At 40.5% G+C, this 18,014-nt stretch overlaps 1 protein-coding gene across 2 annotated transcripts in view; it reads right to left on the reverse strand.

The window, feature by feature from the left end:
• The window catches only part of fam222aa (family with sequence similarity 222 member Aa), a 48,408-nt gene extending 41,965 nt beyond the window's left edge, over positions 1-6,443 (reverse strand). Inside the window, exons 1-2 of one of the 2 annotated variants that reach the window (XM_079450979.1) lie at positions 6,164-6,443; positions 5,399-5,453 (exon numbers count right to left, since the gene is read on the reverse strand). The gene's annotated coding sequence lies outside the window, so the exon portion shown is untranslated. Of the gene's footprint in view, positions 1-5,398 lie in introns of both variants that reach the window. The other variant, XM_079450978.1, reaches the window with a different exon arrangement.
• Between the last annotated feature and the right edge of the window lie 11,571 nt (positions 6,444-18,014).

Below are 18,014 nucleotides of genomic sequence, written 5' to 3' on the forward strand. Positions count from 1 at the left end.
GTAAGCCCATATCTTCTGCATGTGTCACAACGTATCAGTGAAGGCCATATGCTCATGCAACACTGTTCTTTATCAAGACATGGTTGACATAGTTTAGGGGGCGTCAGGAGCATGTCGATCCGGCTGATCCTTGATAAGCTAAGGGTCTGGAACCACGAGAGATGCGTCGCTTATATGAACAAAATGATGCAAATGTTAAAGTCAGCACATTAAACACAAACAAGCAAATTATCCATCAATAGATCTTTTGAGCCAACAAGTGCTTTATAAGATGAAATGAAAGCAGTTACTTCAAAACAAAGGTAAAACAGGTTTGGTGTGGCTGAGTAATAAACAAAACAAGTTTGTGGTAAACTATCACTTCGAGCACTGGTCAGAATTATATGTCCAAACCTCTTAGTTTGCAACGTCGGTTTCATTACTGGATGACACAATGATGAAATGAAGCACGGGAGGGTATGCGAGTGAGGATATTGCCAAAATTTGTTGCAAAAATGGGGGAAAGAACAAAGATATCTGCAAGAGCACATAACAGAGGTGCCCTGAAAGCATTTTGCTGAATTATGCTGGCAGAGAAACAACAGTGAAGCAAGTGCTAACTCAGTAACTGAAAACACGAAGAAGTAACTCAATGAAATTGAACTGTTCCTTTTACAAGAAAGAACAGAACGCCCTATGAGTTCCCCAGAAAAAGTTCTTTAAAACACACTCACCATAATTCGCAATGATTGATGCCCCGGTAAACTTTTTAGTCCTTCAGGAGAAACGTGTGGGCTGCTTTCCCAGCATCCCCCACTGTCACCAGCAGGAAATCAATCTACCCAAGAGGCCGATTACACAGCAGTTTGATTTTTTAGGAAGAACAATTTGCCCTTCAAAGGAGCTCTATGAGCTTGAGGTCGCCAACGGAGACAGCGACATTGATAAGATTCCTGTTCTCTAGCGCGATTAGCAATGCGGCAAAGCGGACGTCTTATTGAAGCCTCAGAAGCTTTGAGCTGAATTCATACCCCATTTAATCTCCCGTTCTTCTGTTCTCGGAACCATAAAATGATAAACCTGTCCACAGGTATCATTTTCACTCCAAAGAGATGAAAAAACAGCTCCCTCAGATGCTCAAAGAAACTTTGAACCGTTTGAGGCTAAACCTCAAAAGAAACAACTTGGGTCGAACTATCCTCAATCTACCTCACTTTTATTATGACATGGTAGGTCAAACGATCCAGATGAACAGCTCACATTTTAGCAGCTAAGAAAGCACAGACGTAGAATAAGTTGAGTAATCATAGTCTCCTTGAAGCTGCCGAGGTGTCAGAGATGGGACCGCTAAATCAACAAACCGTGACTCGCCATCTCATCTGGATAAGGGTAAAGCTGGCGGAATTGAAACCGCAGCAAAGCAAAGGTCAAGTAAACAACAACAAGATGCGTTAGCCTAAAATTTAATTTAGACAAGGGCATTTCGTCACCCGTTCCATGCTCGGATTTCCCTCGATACTTTTAATCAATATCACATACGAAAGCGATGCAGGCTAAGCCTTTTATGTTGCAACAGGGGAGATAGGAATGTCATAAAGAAGAAAATCAAACAGTCTCCACCGCAGGTGTTTCACGTTAACAGATGTTGGGAACATTAGCATTGTACGAACGGCTCGGGGAACGAAGTGGGGGAGAGAGGATTGGAATTGCGGATTACCAGGGGCACAGATATAATAGCTCTTCCGGAACAATGGCACCTGCTTAGCGCTCAATACTCACAGAAGGAGCTCTGTAGGAGAGCAAAGACACGGGAGCATTCACAATCCATTCACCGCACTTTCAAAACCAACAAAGACATTTTCTTTTGACACTCTTTTCTGTTCTATATTTTGCAGCAGCTGCAGTAAATTGGTCTATTCATTTTTCAAAGTACCAGTGATTTCAAAAATGCACAAGATGAAGGAGAACAATTCTGGTGGTGAAGACAAAAGGAACAAGCAAGTTTAGAGACTTTTTTCTCGCTGGTTTTGTGGACATTAGAGCTGCCATTTTGAGCATTTTGACCAATACACTTGGTGACAGCTGAATCTGGGACAAGGTCGACGTCAGGTCTTGCCTCACCCCCCTCTAACGTGTTAAAATTCAACTGAACCTCAAGACAAGACAAACACAGAGTGACCAAATCTTTGAATGGCAATGACCTCTACGCATTAACAAAACAAAATACTGAAAATACGGTCATATTATACAATGTTTAGTGACTAAACTAACAAACATATTACACTTCAATCATGCAGTCATATGACAAAACTAGTTTATGAGTAAGAGACTTTGCCCTGAGCTATGGAAAAGAGGGAGGGAGAGAGAGAAGGTAATCCCTAATGACCCACTGTTTGGACACTTCAGAGAGATAAATTCAAGGACCATGTCCCGCCCCATCCAACTAACCGCGCCACCAGCCCCCAGGAACAGAAAAGGGGGGGGGAAATGCAAGAATGCTTGTTTTAGGCCATGTGTCAACTGCCGCTTTGAAAGCTGTGTTCCTGTAAAAGCTTATTTACGCTTGAAGAATAGAAAAAAGCATTTGTGTGCCAGCTGGTGTTTTTTCCCCTCACTTTTATTGATTTCCACAGAGAAATATAGTGCTGTTTTTCAGATACGCTTTAGGTTGAATTATACTGTACGACCAAAAAACTTTACTGGGACAATACTGGTTAGGATATTATAGGAAAAAAATTATTAATATAAAAATCAGGAAATTAAAATTTTACAAATAAAAAAAAGGCTTCGCTCTCTCTCCTTGCTCTCATTTTAATAAGAAAACGGTTAAGTGATTTCACCCCATGGCCATCAATCTATCAATCTGCACATTTATCTCTATATTCAAATGAACAGTGCGTGCTTCTTTAATAATATCCTCCCAAAATTAAACTATCCATCAACATCTGCTGCGAGGGCAGAAACGGTAAAACGGGTGTGAGCTTAACTTCAGAAATTCACTCCTGATTTAATCACACTAAGATCTTTCTCATTCAATACAGTCGGTGGAGGTTGAATTGCACCCAAATTGCGTTTCCCTGTATAGAGAAAGCGTTCTGCTGACGGTGATCAAATAAACTGTGTTTTTGGGTGGCTTTCAGGGCCGAATCCTTCCAAAACATCTTGACATCAGTTACAAAGCCGTTCATAATTACCTATGTTGCGCTATGCTATATACTGCACCGCTCAACACTTCCGAGAACCCCAAAACAATAATTCTCCCATGTGACTAAGATAAATGTGAAAAAAGTCAACAAAAACTGACAACGAGAAAAATTTGTATAAGCTAAGAAAAATGGGAATCGACTTTAACGCCATTCAGTGACCTAAATATTAGACCATACCATCTCCCCGCCAGCTATCTCCCCGTCTACCCCACACGCTCGGCTCAGCCGAGATTAGCATTATGCTGGAAGCTCTATTTGTTTAGGTGAGATCGAGCCACAGAGCTAATACCGGGCCAATTTGCTCAGCGGGTCACGGATGTGCAGCAGGAGTAGGAAATGAGGCAACTCTGGCCCCCGGAGGTGAACCTTTCCACTCGTACATCACCGAATGTTTTATTCAATAGAGTGGTGAGCATACTCCTTGACAGGTGCCGTCTCCACGGGTGGAGGGAGTCACAGCCCTCAGAGTGAGGGACTCTGCTGGGGTAATGAGGCTGCCAGGCCCTGAGGAAGACCACATGCTGGATCCAAGCTAAGAGCCAGAGCACTAAGCCTCCAGAGTGATGACTTGCAGAGTGGAACGTCCACCGTGGAGCAGGGGGCAATCACATTAGTCAGAAGAGCAGAGAAATGACAGGGGGGGCCATGAGACTTGTGATGTATGGGGAGAAAATTAAACTGCGGTCTAACCCAACGATCGATATGCACATTTACAGTAGGTTTCTGTAAACGGCTACTTATTCTGCAATGGTAAACTACTCGCATTTGTTTTAAAAGTATGTTACAACCAACAACTAAACACTTCAACTCTTCCAAAGCTGTTGTGTACCAAACATTGATTCTTGGTAACGCAGTAACATCTCAAGAATGAGCGCTTTTGCAAACAATCCTTTTAATCTCAGAAACTCAGAAATATTAAGGGTTAAAGTCTCTGGGAAAGACAATTTGTTTAGACCAACTGACCCGTGTTCACAGACAAATAAAAACCTGGGCTGCATGTACTTTAGCCAGTGAGTGTCCCTGAAAGAGTACTGATTAGATTTCAAAGAGATGGTATATGCAAAACATCAGTTCTTGGAAAATGCTTGCTTCCACAAACAATGAATGGCGGAAGCCCACGTTTGAGTGTAAGGATAACAGCGCCACATGAACAGCCTGATGTGATCCAAACACATACAAAACATTCAACCAAATAACCTTTTTTCCATTTGCTTGCAATAATCCACCCTTAAAACAGGGACAGTCCCCTTAAACAACCTCAGGTTAAGCACCTTGCCTCGGGGACACAAACACAGTCATTGGATTACCCCTGCTGGGGTTCGAATCAACAGCCCTTGACCTACCAGACCAGAGGTACCACTAAGCCACCGCACCAACATTTACATTTCTAGACCAAAAGCAAATCATCACACACATAGCACACTCAGCACATACTCAGCGGCGAAACTAGGATGAGGGGGTGCTGGCAAAGACTTTCACACCTTTTATTCAGATTCTCCTGCCTGCCATCATGCTGTAACCAGATTTTATGCTTTCAGAGCATTCATCCTGTCGCACTGTTTAAAACACCCATAGCGCATATCAAAGCGTGTCCTGGGGCCATTTAGTGCCCGACACCTCCATTTTTACGGCACTTCCTTTTTCATTTATTGCAGGTGAAACCTTGAAACAAAGGTTGTATGTTCTACTATAAACCCACCCGATGTCACTTCACAAGATTATATGGCCACAGAAGCAGAGCGTTATTCAAATGAAGCTAATCACTTCTATAAATCACCAACTATAGTCAAAGGCGACCTTGTTACCTTTTGGTTGCTGTCACAGTTTTTGCATAATTGGAACTTTTTACAATGCTACTCTTTAATATTAAAATGCTTAAAACGCGCTTATCTATGTATCTTATACTAATCACAAGTATGGACAATGGTATATTGCTCCTAAGCCAATACCCTTTAACTCAGGTATTTGCAATAAACTGTCATAAATATTGACAGAAAACTCCGCATACAGGTAAGACATGCCAGAATAATTCATAACTGTCAAAACTATGCTTTTTGCGCAGAAACGATAGTTGTAGCGCTACGTTTCAGTAACGACGGTAATTAACTTTACACTACTGATGTCAAGATTTAATCATGATATCTGGACTCTAAATCATTATTAGGAAAAAGAACATTAAATATATAAGTGTAAGATAAATAAGGAGTTTTTACCATAAATCGCTCTGTGGTGCTGACTAGATGTCCATGCAGGTTTGTGCCGACGAGTCTGCGGGGACGACGTAGCGATGGAAAAAGCAGAATGAGGTTAAATATTAAATAGAATCAACAAAATCTCATTCTGTCCTCAGGTGACGCAAAAATGTGTAATCCCTGGTAGATTTAGTCGATTTGTAATAAAGTTTATTTCCTTTTATCGGTGTTTTACACACGCGTAAAAAAGTCATCCAAAAAGAGCCTATTTCGCTGGACAGCTGGCAAATTTTCCTTTGCAGTAAAATAAACTTGTAAAAAAATCGTCTTTTCAAGGAATCCGATCGGTGTTCTTGTTAAAGACGTTAGCGGACCAAAGTGAGGAGCTGTTCCCCCAAAGAACCGCCGTGACAACTGCGCTCCGTTAACTGCGTCTTGAACTACCGTGAATGATTCAGTCGTTCAGGATGTTTTACCCGTGTACTTACTGGATTAACATCCGAGTAAGTCTAAAAAGGAAATTGCAAACTCCAGAAAAAACGACAGCTTATTCTGCTGACAAGCATTCGAGAAATAAATAAGCGCTTTCCCAATTATATAAACTGCGATTCGCGAATGTCCTTAAATCCAAACAGCGAAGAGACTTTGGCGTCTACAATCAATGATGATGTTTCATCACGGAACATGCTGGAAATCCCCTGTTACGTTTAAGGCGATATTCCTTTAATTGCAGAGCAGGTGCGAGTATTGGATGTACGCCGTTTAATCCAGGAGAAGAGAAATCACCGTTCACTTCCAGCGGCTCTCTTCATCCCTTGACTCGGAAAGCTTCCGTCGCGATTTCAACTCCGATGTCCGTTTAATTATTCCTCCGAAGCATTCCGATGGCTGCGGTTGTTGTTCACGATGACGTCGGGAAAGAATTAACGAACACGCGTCAATAAATTGTCTATATTCCGCGGCTCTGTAAGACGATCACAGGCACTGCGGCTCTCCCCTGCGCCGGGCTGCCGAGACTGACAATAACCCGGAACGGTGCGGACTCTCACAGCTCCACAGACCGCCCACCAGCCAATCAGCGCACAGAGGGAATTTAAATATTCCCAAGGGTCGGCCAATCATGGGTAATTGAGGGTTGTTACCACGGGGACGCTGTCAGCGTCCAAACGTCATATTAGAAAGCACGTTTGTTATTTGCGACATTATAAATACTAAGGGACAGAACGTTGATCTTGTGAGAGTGGGAATAGCATTACCACGGGATACCTTACAGTCGCCTGTAATACTTTTGTAATAAATAAAGGTGGAACTCTTCATTGGCATGAATAATGCTCTTGTAAAATGTACAAATCATTAAATTCTACAATTAATGTTATGATAAAATCACACAATAATAATAAGAACGATAATATGCACATATTCAAATATACAGCGTTTCCCGAGAACTACGGTCATTTTAAATGCCACTTTTTAGCCAATTGGAAATGTTCCAGTGTGATATGACATTTGACACATTTGTTTTGCCTCGAGCATAAATAATGAATTAGTTTTATGCGCCCGCATGCAGCCAGACCGCTCGCGTTCAGTCTTTGTTGCAAATTGCGTCCACTTTAATCAAACTTGAGCAAACACGCACGGAATGTTGGTCGAGTCATCTGCTTATGGAATCAACAGATAAGATGTTCTCCCACATGCATGTCATCGCTGGAGCTCAATTGATTACCGATGAATTGTTCTCAAAGAGATGAGATTGCACAGTTACCAGCTCTGAGAGAGTGGAAATGAAAGAAACACAAGACACAGACCGGTTTTGGATTAATAATGCAGACTTGCAATTCATGAAAGCTATGCTATTCTGTTCTATTCTATTCTATTCTATTCTATTCTATTCTATTCTATTCTATTCTATTCTATTCTATTCTATTCTATTCTATTCTAAAACGTCCATCCATCTCAAATCACCTTAAGCTTATGTGAGTTTGACATTGACAAGATCAGAATTATATAGAAGGCTTGATACTATAGAATGGTCTGGTGGCCCGAGGAAAGATTCTGACGGAAGACTGCAGCTCTGACTAATGCGTTTCTATGCCTTTCACATCTGAAATCAACCAAGCATTAACACACACTGTATTGAGCACGATTCGAAGACCTTTTTAGTTTGTAATCCATTCATTTTATAATTGATATGAGGTAGCCTTATTAGAACCTAAAGACAAAGAGGAACATCTCATGTACTCAAAATCTACCTTTACACCTACTTATTTGCAGACTCAGTTAGTTGTCACTATATCTAAGAAAGGTTTTTAAAGGCCAATAATAAAGTTTCCTCTAGCAGTGGTTTGGTTTGTTTGTTCCAAACCATTTAAAATTGTATTAACACATTTTGTGAATTCCATGTTTCACAATTACACTGCTGTGTTTATGTCACAAAACACCCACTAAACAAACACTATTTGTCATAAAAATACTGTACATTATACATTACAACTTTTAATATTTTATCTTTAGCCAAAAAGCTTATAATAGACTGTTTAATATCATATACAGTACTATGACAACCTGTCCTTTGGGGCAAAATAAAGGACAAAATATTCACTTATTCAGTATAAAATGTGACAACTAGCAACAGTATCCCTAATAATAAGCTATTTATGGTTATGAAACCATTCACTGTGATTGAGAGTGGACAGAATAATTATTTTCATTTTAATTGTAATTGTAATTAGTTATAGATTTTTGTGTTTAATTAAAGTTTAGTGTTTAAATCAGCAGACGAGTAGGAGCGAAACGGACTTACAAGTTGTGATGAGATTTTCCTAAACGGGAAGGTTGTTCAGTAAATAACATTTAAGTGACTCATCGGCTTCTGTGATGCACAATGATAAAATGTGTCATCAGTGCTTTGGATAAATTGTTAATTCTGACAAAACTGTCACTTGAAATCAGAATGCATTCTAAACCGAAGCAACTCTTTTATTTCCTTGATCTCTCTCTACTCTAAATAACGTGTGTTCTGTCTCTTCCAGAGTCCTCAGCCTTGCATTTCTGTTTGTTCCTTGGGCGAAGTAAGGCAGTTTAATTGACCGAGGTTCTTCTTCACAAACACCAAGGTAACAGAGAGAAATCGATGGAAACAGAGGCATGGGAAAAAGAGATAACATTGATTTATCTGCCATCAATAGGGCTGGATCAATGAATTCCGCTGCCAGGTGAAACGTGTGCTGTCTGCCAACACGGGAGGATCTGAAAAGGTGTCAGGTGGTCAGAGGACACAGAAAGAGAACGAGGGAGCGAGAGAGAGCGAGATTGAGAGCGAGAGGCCAATGTGATGATGGAGTGCACAGAGGAGGGCAAGGGCAAATAGATATCAGGCTGAAAAAAACCTGCTGATTTGATCTGATGAGATTGAGAAATAGGGAGTCAGGTTTAGGGTCACAGGTATCACACAGACACACATACAAACCACCGCAGGTGCCTTTTTTCTGCTCTGTGGCCTCAGGCAGAACCATAAAGGTTAAAGAGAGATGTATATTTTCCATGAAGATTGGTGACACATAAGCAGTAACATGCACCCTTTTATGTGACACAATTTAAACCAAAAACATTTTACCTCGACAAATTGTATTGATCCAAGTAGAAACTACATAATTAAAAATGATTAAAAAATCATTTTTCAATTTTCCTCATGTCAGTCATGCAATTCCATCCTTCCAGACACGTTGCCTTTAATGTACATAACATCAGCAATTCAGTGTGGACAGACAAATGACCTCGTAAGGTAAACATGTCGCATCGCACCAGGTTAGAACACAATGTAGGCACCATTGTGCTCTTTATCTCCCCATATTTAAATAGTTCTCCTGTCACTTTATCATCTTTTTAACGTATTACTTAATCATAATAACACCCTTATAAGGGAGCAGAAGGTTGAGGCTCATTTTAAGTGTGAAAATTTACAATAGGCAAAGTTTGCATTTCAGATGGAAAATGGAGATTTTATTTTATTTTATTGGCACAATGAAATTGCGTTTCCTGATACTGTAACCGAAGAGACGTGCTTTGGAGGATTTAGGCTCTGTGTGAGTGTTAAACCTTTGGGTGTGAAGGCCTGTGCTGGCTCCGGTGGGTCTGCTTACCTGAGGAATCTCTTAAAGGTGATTTACTCCCCCTTCTTTCCATTGCAGAACAAAAGAACAGGTGTGATCTGGGGGAGATAACAAAGGGATATTGATGAGATAGGAGACCATCCTGTGTGCAAAAGCTAATTTATTTTCTTTACCTGCGAATGTGAAGGGATATTCAGCCACTTGGGAGAAGTAAAGCAGTTAAAATGCTTCTACAGCTCAATCCCCTTTTAAATGCAAAACGACTCTGATCCGCTGGCCCTGGGCGGCCGGTGATCCGAACAAAAGATCACGACATCGAGATCTCTGTCCTCCCACAGAAAAGGCTCTTGCAGACACCGAGTGGTTCTATTCTGACAGAAACCACCCGTGAATTGCCAGTTTTCTCTGTAATCAACAGCTGATTTGGACAGAACTGCCAACAACAGGCCTTTTACGCTTTTTTCACCAGGCCATGTGTCAGCATCATGCTTGGCTCTTCTAAGGCACTCTGACACAGAGAACGGGGCATTAGTGCAACTGAAAACAACATGAGAGATCTGTGGGTGTGACAGGAGTATAGTCTGTGTGTAATGGTAATGTCAGTTAGTATGGTGCAAAAGTAAATTAAGTACACTCTTTTCCCACTTATGGTGGGTACAAACAGCAACCCAAAATAATATTGGGACACTTATTGTAAGTAAGATCTGTATTGTAAAATATATGTGAATGACACTATGGTAGATAACAACATAACTGGCACACTGGCAAAATATTTTTCTGAGAACAAAGTATCGTCTCTCTGCTATTTTTGCTTTTGATGGCACTTTAACTGGTACTAAGGTCACTTTTTAGTGGATGTATGAAGGCAGTTGCCTCCAAGTGCAACAATTTATTTAAGAATTAAAACAGCACAAGCACACTGTTCAATATAAATATTTCACAAAGGATAATGTACACACATGAACATTTTGGAAAAATTTGTGCAAAACACAAAAGAATATATTTTGAAGAATGCTTGTAACCGAACATCCCATTGACTTGCATTGGTTTTGTGTACATTAGCAGTGAATGCTTACCAATACTCTTCAAAATTACTTCTTTTGTGTTTTGCAGAAGAAAAGTCGTACAGGTTGAAATGACTGCATTTTTATTTTTGGGTGAACTATCACTTTAAGGGGGAACAGACTTCATAAATCTACTAAAAAGGCTTGCGATGTACTAGCTTCAAAAATATTTGCAAAATGTCTTAGATAAGAGAAACGATGTCGAACAAATGCCTTGCAACTTTGTTTGCAGATGCACATTTTAACCGTGTCCAAATACATTTTAGGGTTAGTGTCTCTCGATATAACCATTATGATTCATGAACGTGTGTTTTTAGGAGTGCAGTTCATCATTATTGTCCCTCATTGTGGCCAGATAAAAAAAGACAGATCATGTGTGATTTTGGAGAACATTCTGCTCCGACCAATTTCACACCTCCTTTCTCACCTGAAACAGGACCATTAATTCTGACAGGTCCTCTTTGCCATCTGGGATTTTAAGTGCTCTCTCTCCTTCTTTCTCTCTCTAGAGCATCATCATCTTTCCCCAATCCATCTCTCATGAAAGTTACATACTGAACTGATACTATTGCAAAGGTGCAAAAGTCCAAATGAGTGATGTTCCGCCCTTCTTTGCCTTTTTAGTATCCACTTCTGCTCCATTTGAAATGGGCAACCGATCACATTCAGGAAGAATTCTTATTCTCGGTCTAATAATCAGACCCCTGTGTCGTCACTGCTGGATTTATGATAGGACTTTTGTGTCATTTCAAGTTCAACTAAATCACAGTTTGCCTTTGAAACTAAAATGAGACATTCTTTATGGCCATTCTACGTGTTAATGATTTGAATTGTGTGTCTGATTGGGGTCAAATAGGGGCACCTTTATTAGCCCTATTCATAAAAAATCTTCCCACAGAGCTTGCAGATGCAACAGTCAAACCTGGCAACCTATGACCCCGGGCAATGTGCTTTATTAGAATGCTTATCTCTGAAAAGCTTTGCACCTGAATAAAACAAGAAACGCCACAGTCTTTTTGCGTTTAGCATAAAAAGCTTGCTCTGAAATATGTGCATTATTAACTACCTGCACCATATTGCCTCTGAGAATGGAGATTATCTAGAAATCAGAGACGGGGAGGCTCAGATCACTAGAAACCAAACAGAATGGGTGAAAAAAGTAACATGCAATCAGTTCTCGATGGTGGGGGGCCGGCTGAAGGAAGCGCTGTGCAATTAGTAAAGTTGCTGGATAGAGAGCTGTACAATTAAATAGTCCATATAGCATTCCGGGGACATAATTGATTCACAAAGTGGTTTTTATTGCCAGTCAGCTCCTGCTATGCCATAAAAAGTGCGAGCAGAAAGAAGCTTTTAGATAAATAAGCTCCAGGTGCTCATTTCCATGCTATCTCTTCCGCCGGCCCCCACTCCCCCAGTTCACTGTGTCACTTGGTGGATGGGGGGAGGCAGTGTCTCCGCATACCGTTCCTTTCGTGCTGTTTATTTCTCTCAATGCAATTTTGATGTATGCCACTCGGTTTGCCCGCATGCTTTTCTTTTTTTTCTGAAATCAACCCCTCTTCTTCTGTCTCTCTCGGCTGGGGCGTATTTTTGTATTCAATATTCATATCCACCATTTCCAACCTCCCTGAAGAGGCACCTGCTCATTTCTGACCCGGAAAATCTCACCGTCTAATGCCTCCCGAAAGATGTTCGGTGCCTGAACCTGGCTCAGCCTATCTATTAATCAAACTCGTCTTTCCTTCCCCTCTGCTTTCTTAAAGGTTGGCTGCGTTTCCTCCTTCTCCGTCTGTCAATCAGTCTTTGTGTGCAAATCTCCAGAATCTTTCGCTCCTCTCTTGCCGCATTACTGCGTTTAAACACCATTTGTTTCACAGCTGGCGCGAAGAGAGGCCGGCTACTCTGCCTCGCAGAAAACCGCTGTTGTTAATCGTCTGTCCACCCACATCCCGGCACCTCCTCTGCCTCTCTTAATAACTCAAACCGTGAATTAGACCCCCATCTCCCCCTCCTCCTTCCTGAGGAGGCGTTTAGGTGTTGTAGCCTGTTTAGCACCCGGAAATCAGTTTGTCGGGAGACACGTCTCTCTCAATGCAGCTTTTGTTATTCACTAATGCAGGGTAGGGTCAAGAAATCCTTCCCCCAACATGCTTTAATTGGGCTCTTGCTGAAAACTCACAAACACGCACCTCCGCCGAAGGTGAGGAATGTCACTGTCATCCCCCGACCGTGATTGGACGGGAAACGCAGCCGATTTCCTGTCTGGCCTCCTTCAAACCGCGAGGGCGTTCATCACGCAGCTATAATGTCAGACACTTTAAAATTCTCGCAATCTACAATCACGCGTCATTTTAATCTGCAGTGGCTCTCATCAGCCACCGTTCCCCGACGAGAACAGGCTGGCTGATTAGCATCGAATCGCTCGAAGTCCGAGGCATCGCTCACTCAGACGTCATGAAGACTCGCAGGATTTCAGGCCCTTTTCTGTTTCCATCAGCGATCCTTAGAGACTTCCTGCTGAGAAAAGAGCCAGAGCTCTGCAGTCACATCAGATAAAATGAGATTACCTTTGGGTGAGTGACTTTATGCAGCATTTTAATCTCTTAGTCTTTTTTGGGGCCATGTAATCAACTGCCAAAGCAATTCCACCACTCAATTTCCCTTCTCTCTGGAGGCTCTGACAGGCATAGGACCGTCTGGGCCCGTCTTTTACCCAGCGCTAAAGGCTTTACCCTTCGCAGTTTGAAACTCTGATCCCACTGCAAATGGTGGCAATTCGTTGCCCGGGCAACACACTTCCCTCCTGGCTAGTGTTATGTTAATTCAGCGGAGGGTGAAAAGTTAAGAGAACCGATCCGTTCACATCACTCAAGTCAGGGAGGGAAATCTTTAATACTACAAAAGCTCTGTTCTGAAGATACTGAGCCACCGTGTTGTCCAATCATGTGAGGAAACACCCTAACTGAGATGGAAGGGTGACCAGAAAACTTTACATAAACAGCAACTTGTGCACATCCGATTTCAATATGCTTTGCATTAGCATGATACATTAACATATACACATTTGGCTGACGCTTTGATCCAAAGTGACTTGCAGAGCGTTCATTTATACATTTCTTGTGTCTGTCCAGTGTATGACATTCAGCGACATCTAGTGGTGATGTTGCAAATTGCAACCAACGGCTCACTGCAGCTCCACTTTTGAAGCACTATGGAGGCGGACACAGAGCTAAAATGCCACGTTTTCCCTTCTTTTCTGAAGGAGACAATGTATTTACGAAACACGCTCTGTAGAGTAGTTTGACCGTTTAGGGCTACTGTAGACAACATAGTGAATTTCATGCAAGAGGACCTGTGCTGTATGTAAACAGAATGAACTCATTCTATAAAACATAATACTTAATTATTTACGGTCTTTTTCACCTAGGAAGACATAGTTGTGTATATTACATTGCATTTCTGTCAACAGATCCTCCAACAAATAACACAGCCCCTTTAAAGCAATTCTCAACTAAATGAGCTACAGGATTAAAAATAATAATAAATAATAATAATTTTAGAAAGTCATACAGGTTTGAAATGACCTAAATGTGAGTAAAAGATAAAAAAATAAAAAAACTGCGTAAATGAATAAACATAATTTAGGGTACATTTACATGAACATTATGTACTAAAGACACGTTCCATTTGTTTTGAAAAGTTTCATGTTGTTACAACGATCCCAGTTCACGTAGATTTGCAAAAATAACACATTACGTCAACAGGTTACACAATGGTATTGAAATCTTGAACTTGAACCCCTTTTTCAAAAGTTTGCTTTTAAAGAGTTCATTTGCAGAAACAGATAACTCAGTTTTTAAAAAATCATGTTTTTTTATAGTGCATTCCAATTAATATAAATCAAACTGCAGCTGGGTTGTTTTAATTATGTATATTTAACCCTTTTTTTGTTTGAGATTTTTTGAGTTTTCTGTTTTTGCAAACACACTCTTCAAACACCATTGTTGTCTAAATGAACAGCCAAAATGGATACAAAGTTGAAACACTCCCTTATATTTTACTTTTTTATATTACTTTTCCGTATTAAACGAATAACATTAACTTATTTATCAACATTTCTATCACTTTCATATGATCTAATATTTTCACTAAGCTTATTGTAAAATGCTGTGAAGGTTTAAAATACTTTCTAGGTAGGCCTTTACGTCCCTATAGTGTTTGGAAGGTGATTTCTCTCAGTATCTTCACAGACACAGCACTATTCCAGACCTGTTTTGTACTGTATATTCACCATAATCCTTATTGTGAGAGGATTTCCTGTCTAGAGCATGACAGAGGCTTGGTCTTTAAGGACAAAAACGACAACATCAAAACAGAACATAGACGTTCTGCCCCTCAAAAGGAAAAGCGCAGTACTATACTAAAATAATTGGATTTAGAGGCTCTCTCTCTCTCTCTCAGGCCTAGATTGCCCATGTCCTTAATAGGTAGTACCCGAACAGATGGAACACAAATTGCTCTTTCCCTGCACCTCTGGGTTCAAGGCAATTTTATCCCATGTGCCTGTGAAGTTCTCAGATTGCCTTTCTGGCCTTTGAGCTGTGTGTGCTTCAAAGGGCTCTCTCAATCTCTCGCATACACACACACACGATGACATCCAGACCAAAGTGTTTGTACGTTCGTCCGACCACAAAAACAAAGCATGGGTTGGCGATCACCATCTCTGGCTGAAGGTGATGGGGGCGTGGCCTAATTGTGACATTAGTGTTTCTGTTAAGGGCAATGAAGCCAAACTAAGTACGTAAACACTGATCAACTTCAATGTTGTCTTGTAAGTACACATTATTGCAAGGGTTAGTTCAGTCAATTTTGTTTATTCTGTAACCCTTTATTCACCCTCATACCATTTTTTGTATGAAACACAAAAGAAGATGATTTGTTATATTTGATTATGTCCATACAGTGATCCAGTGCTGTTTGGTTGCCAGCATTCTTCACAATATCACCTGTTCTGCAGAAGTAAAAAAGACATTCAGCTTTGAAATTACTTAAAGGTGAATGAGTGATGAAATCAATTTCTTTGGTTGAATCATCCCTTTGAGGGCCATAGTGTACATTTTAAAGTAAAGAAAGGACCTGATCTCACGGGAAAACCATTTTATTAGGTGGTGATTTTTATGATGTGAACAAAACAAATACAATTACAATTACAATTAGAAGAAAGCGAGCATGAAGGTCTGTCCCAAACACAACCAATACTGGTGCGAAATCAAATCATACAAAACAAGACAAATTAACCACTAACTCACTAAAACATTCAGTTATTAATTGCCATAAGGCTGTATTGGTTTCTCCTGTGAAACAGATTTATCCATCACCCTTCTCTCAGATTTAGTAGGCCTACAGCTTTAGCATTAAACGATGAAGCCTTTCGGGGAAAAATCCATGAAGGGCGATTTAGAAAAAATACTCTGGTTTGTTTACCGGCCCATTAACAAACAAACATCAAGCCCATCTTTCTGAAAACTGCTGACAGAAAAGGCGATGATTAATCACTATGGCAACCGGCCCTCTTGATTACAAACTGCCTGATGGGGCTTCGGGATACAAGGGGACCAGCGGAGAAGGTAGCAAAAAAGGGAAGGGGGAGGAAGCGAATTTAAAGAGCTTTGTGCTAAATTAGAGGCCTTTATGAGCAGCAGCGACTATCAGGCCGCCTGATCTGCATACCAAGTAAAGGGTTAACCAAGTCCCTGAGGTAATTTCGAACAATCAGAGCTCCAGTTAGCAATTAGTGAATTAACTGTAATGAGTCTGCGGTTGCCATAACAACAAGGTTTTTAAATGACACTTGTCAAAGTGAAGAACACTTGAACGTTGTGAAGATGAGCCATTTTTTATTAGAAAGGGAGGGCGAGAGCGGGCCGGGTTGAGGTCCATTTAATTATCCGAGAGATGATGAGCATTATTTGTTTGTCTCAATAAACTTAAAACACACCAACAAAACAATGTAATTAACCTGTGAGATCTGATCAGAAAGAGTGCAGGATGGAGCTTTCAGCTTCACTGGAAACGTGTGTGTGTGTGTTTTAATGCATTTCTGGTGTTCTATACGAAGGCAGGTGAGCGAGTGTAATAAATGCAGGCAAACAGGGTTCAGTGATGTTTTGTGTGTGGGATGAAACTATTACTTTAGAGGGAAGCGACAGAAACGTTTGAGGTGTAAAATAGATAAATGGATTTTCTCAAATGTTTCTGCTAAATGAAAGAAACCAGATTGGTAAAAAAAATAAAGGCATGCTCTACTTATGGATAAAGTATGGGGAAAGAAGATATGGTATAAATAAGTGAAGTATGGACATTATACTGTATGTGTGTGTATAATGGCATAGCTGTCATGCATCCTCAGTCTGTGTCAAACTGAGATGCTCCGGGTTTCTGACAGACAGCACACACAGTGTGCAGAAAATGCGACTTCAACTGCTTTTAAACAACCCTCAGAGTTTAGTGCTTTGTCTTGCACATTCAGCTCTTTTAATGAGAAAACTCTCTGAAATATGGGGAGCAGACAGTCTCCTGAACGCGAGCGACTGTCAAACACAGACAGCCGTGATGGAAAATCTTCCAGCAAACATCCACTGTAAGTTAAAGCTTACTGCTGAAAGTTACTAAACAATCAATTTGGTCACAGTTAAACTGTTGTTAAACCTGATGAAAAATATGCATCCGTGCATAATGAGTTTAAAAGTTGCAGTCTCACATTCTTACATATTTCTAAATGCAGCACAATAATTACATATTTGCTTAATAACTATATTTGGTTGAATATTTTTTCACAACAAAAATATATAAAAATAAATGTATTAAATTGCATAAGACATTTTGTGATGTTAACTTCCACTTCTTATACGTTATGAGAAATTCGAAAAATAAATTATGTTTTAACAGTCTGTCAATGGAATAGTTATATTATATTTAATAGGCCTCTTACATTTTTTATTTTGTTAGGTTAAATTAAGGCTGTTTCAACATTTTCACAAAAAATGTAAAACAGACAGATTAGACACATTCCGTCTTGACGTGCTGTGTACATGCTCTGTTTCTATAGGGGGAAATGTTTGCATGTCTGCACGTTTGCATTGTGTTTTTACATGCTGTATATTCAGGTTGCCTATAGGGAATTGCCACATTTATTTCACCCATATTATTACACATAGCATGTTTATGGTGGTGGTATTGTGTACCAGTCTGTGGGGTGAGAGTAAGATAAATCACCGCTGTTGCAACATTTCTGTTTGAAGCTCCCGTACACACTGTGGGCCAAGCTAGTTGCGCACTCTCATATGCACATATATGAACACCGGTTTTCAGATGTATGTCTTATGTGTCATGCACACCCTCGGCGTGTATATGTGTTTATGCCATTAGCATTGATACGTCACCACCATGCCCTGCATAGAG

Source organism: Barbatula barbatula (genome assembly GCF_947034865.1).
Source record: "Barbatula barbatula genome assembly, chromosome: 2".
Lineage (NCBI taxonomy): Eukaryota > Metazoa > Chordata > Actinopteri > Cypriniformes > Nemacheilidae > Barbatula > Barbatula barbatula.